Source organism: Hevea brasiliensis, chromosome 9 (assembly GCF_030052815.1).
Source record: "Hevea brasiliensis isolate MT/VB/25A 57/8 chromosome 9, ASM3005281v1, whole genome shotgun sequence".
NCBI lineage: Eukaryota > Viridiplantae > Streptophyta > Magnoliopsida > Malpighiales > Euphorbiaceae > Hevea > Hevea brasiliensis.
In genome coordinates this window covers 9,654,756-9,661,121 of record NC_079501.1, presented here as the reverse complement: position 1 = coordinate 9,661,121, position 6,366 = coordinate 9,654,756, and the positions used below count along the sequence as shown (strand labels likewise).

The window sequence follows — 6,366 nt, the reverse complement described above, 5'->3', positions numbered from 1 at the left end:
GCCATATCAGAAATCCTCTATAGCTCCTCTCTCTCTCTCTCTCTCTCTCTCTCTCTCTCTCTCTCTCTTTTTGCCCCCCTCTTCTATTAACAGTTGAGGGGAATGTTGTCTGGTTCGATGTCATTCATCTGAAGCTCAAATTAACCTTAACTGAATGATTTCGGACCAGGCTTCATTCCCCCCAACAGGGTTTGATTTGATTTTCATCTAGACTAATTAAAGCATGTAATAGCTTTGCTAATTCATCATCTTCATCATTTTTTAGTCTGATGCAGTAGATATTAAGAGGTGCAAGAAAGTTTAGTTCTCCCTTGTTATTTCCATTTTCTAAAGCTTAATCATATATATTATTGCTGATGGCAGGAGGATATATATATGTTTAGTCGATCGGCTTTGATCCGATGCAAATAATTATCAGGGAAAGGAACCAAGGAAAAAGCTATTATGAAATTTCAGCCACCAGGCAGCCAGCAGGTCGGTAAGTATGATTTCTTGTTCGTTTCAATCCCTTTGTTGTCCATGTCTTTAGTTTCATGACACAAATAATTGTGAACACATGTGACTGTAAAATTAGGTCTTCCTTATCCTTTTTGGTTTAAACAAAGAAAATATATATATATATATGGGAATGGATAAGGAAATTAAGATTAGAGGGATATATCAAGGATTTGAGTTTTGCCTCTTTTTCTTGATCTCTTTCAAAACTCATCATAGCCCATCTATTTGTCCATGGCCATGACAAACTAGCTACCAAATGGGTCAGATGTCTTAAACTCTTGCGGGTCAATTAATGAATAATAAAAATAATAAAAAAAAAAAAACTAGCAAATTTATATACGTAGGATCAGATCAGATTTTACATGTGAAGCTCATAATTTCTGGTGGGTCAGGTCTTATCATGGAGGTTGTCATTTGTGTCGAGGAAATACAGTAGTAGATCCATGGCTAGCTGCCTGATCATGTTGTATTATGAGTTTCTGTAAAGGTAAAATAATTGGTCGTCCATAAAAAATAATGAGCTAAAGTGATGAAGCAGAAGAAATATTTTTTTATGCAGACATGATATGACGACAATGATCTACGTGTCCTCTGTGAAATCATACGTACGCTAGTTGCTTTTAAAGTAAGGTTGAAAAATTAAAATCGAAGTACTCCTTTAGGGGATTTGACATATGGGATTATGAAGATTGAAGAGACCAAAGAGAAAAAAAGAAAAGTTTATTGGGTGCCAAACAGTCAAAGGGTCTGCTCTGCTAATGTGTTCCCCATGGACTGATTATTAACTTTTCCATGAATATATGTATCGATGGAATCCTTAATTCTTAGCTTCTACTGCTTAGGTTTAGGGTTACAGAACAAGTATCATATCTATATATTATTTTCTCCTTCTCGTCTTAGGATATTAACATGCATTTATTTGCCGTCAGAAATGTATATATCTATCAATTCACATTAATTAAATTTGTAGCAATTGATTGTCTTTGCCGTCTCATATATATAGAAAAAGAAAAGGTTCAATCCCCAGCATTTTTATTTAAAAGCTGTTTAATGAATGAATGTACTTTCTTTTATTTCAGTGAATGGGTTTAACAATAGAACTGCACCAAAGATTTTTTGCGCTTTCTAATTATATGAAAGCATGCTCCATTTGATTAGTTTGTTTTGATGTTCTTCACATGATGAGATTGGATTATGTTTGCTCATAATTGAATGGTAGTGAGCATGGCAGTTTACTGTTGCCTGAACAATTCGAGAATTGCATTGGAGTCATTTCATTTTGACATGCCTTTCCAATTTCATAAAATAGAAATCCCACTGTGTAGATAATTAATTAATGAATTAATTACCATGCACAACTATAATTTCAAACCCATGTAATAGGTAAATATTGAATCATTGGGGTAAAAGATTTTACATTGTGATTAATTTTAATATCTCACCTCATCATTAAATTAAGATAAATTTAAAAAATAAAAAAAAAGATATAAATATACATTAAAAATTAGTTATTTCATGCTTAATTGCTTATAATATCTATATATCAACAAATTATATAATTTTTTTAATATGCATTTTCAATAGCAAATTAAGGCGGGAAATGTATAAAATACACTTAGAACATTAAAAAATATGATTCTTGTAAATATATAATTTTAATTATTCTTTATATTAAAAAGAGGAAATCTAAAAAATTAAATTTTTGATTATTTGTCTAATTCTACCATTCAAATTTTTTTAATATAAAATGAAAACAAAAAAAAATATGTAAAAATAATTGTCAACTGTAAAAAAAATTAAAATAAATAAATAAATGTCTATTACAAAACTGATATATAATGTCAATTAATTACTTAGATTAGGTAAAAGAAGTGATTGAAGTCAGCTGATGACTTGGTTAATAAAGCAACAAAATAATGGGTTGCCACCAAATTATATCAACTTTATTGACTTGGGTGCAATCATACTTAGAAAAGCATTCAAAACCAGCAAACATAAAAATCCATTCATAAAGGCACACTTTGTAGGGCATCATAATTAATTAGGAAGCAATAGACTATCTTTAGTACACTTTTATCAAGACCACATAATTATCTCTATAAATGACTCATCATCATGCAACTTTCATATTAATTAATTAAGCACATCAAATTCATGTGATAGGTTGCAGAGGCTATTTGTCACGTGTAGGTATATAAAAAAAAGGTAATTATTCTGTGATTTAATATTTAATTCAACTAAATATTAATTTCAATATATCCAATAGGTCCATATTCTTTATTATTAACCCTAAATCCATTTGCTAATTCGTGAAGATCTAAAGGAGGTAGTGGACAAAGTCGTAAGGGATGTGGGTCCAAGTGATGGGTATCCCATTATTACATTCGGTTTCTGGGGGTGATTATCAGAACAACTTTAAATCCTGAAATGACAAGAAAAGGTTTTTAAACGATTTGGATCCAAAATTCATTGGGAAAAGAATAGGTCCATATTCTTTTCTTCTTTTTCGGGTACTAATTTCATCATGATTTTGTGGGAAAACTGTTCCTCTCTATCCTTGTGAGCCTGCAAATTTGATTTCTCTTTTAACTTTCAAGTAGTACAGGTGTTTTTTGGATTGGAATATATTCTAAATTTCCCTCTATTTCCATCTACTTTTCTTTCCCTCTGTTATCACTTTCTAATGCAAACAGGTTAGTCTGAGGAAAATTTCTCAACAGTTAGCTTTGTTGTATGATTCTGAAACCTGTTCTGGCAAGTTGCTATTTCACTTTTCTGCATATGCCCCCAACCATTGCCTTCATTGGAATATTCACACTCACCAACAAAAGTTGCCGAACCCATCGGTAAGGATTCTTTCCATAGTTCAAAATACATGGCAACGTTTTTTTTTTTAATCATAAGGATTTCAGTGTACTGAAATAATCACAAGCAAAAAATGTATAATAAACTATAGAGGAATTCAAGTTTGATGGTTTACTTTATCAAGACAGATTAGTAATCCCCAGATAGAAACTGATTTTGGTTATTCTGTTTTACAATCTCAGCTCTTCTACCATATGGAAAGTGAACAATAATCTGCAGAGTGCTAATCTGTCTTGATATAATTTACATTGAAAGTACTTCAGATATCTGCAACTAACAGAAACTCCGTTGTTTCAAGTCTTCATCCCCCGCCAGACATTAATTACTTATTTCCCTTCTGTTTTTATGAAGAACTCAACTCTCCAGATTCGCTTCATCAGTCAGAACTTCCATCTGTCAGGCAAAATTCCCCACCAGAAATATAAATATTCTAGGGAGGAAGTAGAGGATTTCTTGTAGAATTTCTCCAACTAAGCAATGTAATTTCACTCACAAGTCCAATGGACCAAGGAAATTTTCATTATTAACTACATATTATATCAATTGCTCCAACTCCACGCTCGGTTCAAGCTCAAGTTAAGCCTCTTACTTCCTTTGAGAACTTCACCAAGACTCCTGCCAATAATGTAAACCACTTATCTTAGGTTATGATAGTGCATTATCAATTGAGTTGATGCAGTGTCAATGCAACTAAAAGTTTGTTTCTGAACATAATTACTCCGTAATATGCACCTTTTCCTTCTACAAGTCCCAATCATTTCATAGCATCTGATATTTTTCCAGACAAAAGGGGCTCCTGAAACATCTCATGTTGTTAAGAAATAATATAAAGAATACAAAATATAAAGTGATTCGGCTAAGCCTAGTCCATAAAAGAAAAAATAATTACAAGCACTAAATTTATTTTTTCTCTCACAAATCACTCAAATTCTCATTACTCCACCTTGAATGGAACACCCATAACCTAAGGAATTCAATTTTCCTAGAGAAATCAAGTTCCTTTTATACTTAGGAACATATCTCACTTTATCAAATATTTTCACTCAATCACCCTGCAACTTTATCTTCACTCTTCTAATGCCTTCAATTTCCATCTTTTTGCCATTGACAAGCTTCACTTTCTTTCACTTCTTTATTTTAATTTTATCAAATCACTCTTTCTTTGAGCATATATATGAAAAGGATAAGAAGAATCCATTAACAATTCATCTTGTAAGAGAGCCTTTGTCTTTTCTTTACAATCATTCACACTTAAAATATCACATTCAATTTCTTCATCAGTTGCAATTGCAGCATTCCCTTGTTTTACGCGGCTCTTTTTAAATTCATTGAAATCTGGAAGATCTTCTTTCATTTTCTTATATTTATATTGAATGTGGTCTAATGACAGTAGTAACACTCTTTATTTGCAATTTATACTCGTGGTCTTGAGCCTAATCTATTATTTTTTCTCGAATTGCTTCCACGTTTATTTTTTTTGTCCACAACTAGAACTCGCTACAAAATCTCCACCATCATTGCTAGTACTTCTAATTTTAAACTTATCATTATCTAAGAAAATTACAGTAAACTTCTCCACCTTTAATGTCTCTTTCCTAATTGTTAAAGCCATCACCAAGATTTTATAAGATTGTGAGAGAGAGATTAAAAGTAAAAAGGTTTTATCTTATTCATCTATTTTCACACCAGCACTAGCCAACTGGGTGATTAATTTGTTGAAACAGTTGAGGTAACATCTAACATTAATACCTTCCTCCATTCTAAGCTGGTATAATTTTTTCTTTAAGTACAAGTGATTTGTGAGTAATTTGGACATGTACAAGCTTTTTAGCTTCTTCAACAAAATAACTAGAAGTCTCTTCCAAGACATTGTACTTCACATCAGAGGCTAACATCAATCTAATTGTACTCATCGCCCTTTGTTAAAGTTTCTCTTAATCGTCATCTTTGGTAGTCGCCAATTGTGTAACACCCCCTACCCAGTCAATAATAATCTGAGTCGGAAATACCACAAACTATGTTGAAATGCATAATATTTTATTCAAAACATTTTTAAGCAATAGAACAAACTATTTTAATTTTTTTGTGGTAACATGATCTTTGAAAGATAATTTGTTTTCTAAAAATATATTTTATACAAAAATGCAACAGGAAAAACTGCAAGAGTTTCCCCTGTTTGTCACACCTCACCCCTCTGTAAGGCATGACATGATCCCGTAGAATACCTAATGAACTACCGAACTTCACCTTCCGATAACTCATTAAGTATTCTATAAGGGATTTTAAAATCATTTTCTTACATTTTGGAAATGGTAAGCATTTTGGTAGGAATTAAAATCATTTATTTGAAGTTTTAAAACTACTTAAAATTTTTGTCCCATTTTATTTTTTTGCAAATTTTATAAAAATTTCGGCAGAGTACCGCCTGTATTTTGAGAAAACAGTTCTTCAAATACCTGAGAAAAACACTTCCAATAAATTTTTCCACAACTCCCAACCCAAATCAACTCAAAATTCTCAAATCACACCATTTCAAAATAATTTCATCAACATTGCATTCAATAAAGCTAATTTACATTCACAAGTTTAATTTACAGATATAAAATCCAAAAATAATTTTATTACAATTTATAAATACAACTGCTCAACTTTACATTAATACATATGAACAATATTTATTTACATCAAACTAAATTACATTGAGTATAAAATAATACCCGTACAAAATCAGCGAAGGCTTTTCGATTCAAAGAGCTCACTGCTATTTTTTCCTTGCTCCTATCTGCGACAGCAAAATAAGCTATCGCTGAGTATAAAAATACTCAATGGTGCACAATAAAGATTTGAAATGCAGTACATAAAACATTCATTGATAAATCATAATTACATTTCACAAATTATCAAAACTCATTATAGCACAATTTTGATCAAACAATTTAATAAACATAGTGTTGCCAATTCATACACAACTTAAGACATGACACAAAATTTCAGATCAATGAC

At 31.3% G+C, this 6,366-nt stretch overlaps 1 long non-coding RNA gene across 2 annotated transcripts; it reads left to right on the top strand.

Annotated features, from left to right (window-relative positions):
- On the top strand, nt 1-4,035 carry LOC131183041 (uncharacterized). 2 transcript variants are annotated; one of them, XR_009151189.1, is made up of 3 exons: nt 1-474; nt 3,192-3,344; nt 3,546-4,035. It is a non-coding gene; the product is annotated as an uncharacterized LOC131183041 (long non-coding RNA). The 2 variants fall into 2 exon arrangements; XR_009151188.1 differs by having other exon boundaries at nt 2-478; nt 3,546-3,915.
- The last annotated feature ends 2,331 nt before the right edge of the window (nt 4,036-6,366 follow it).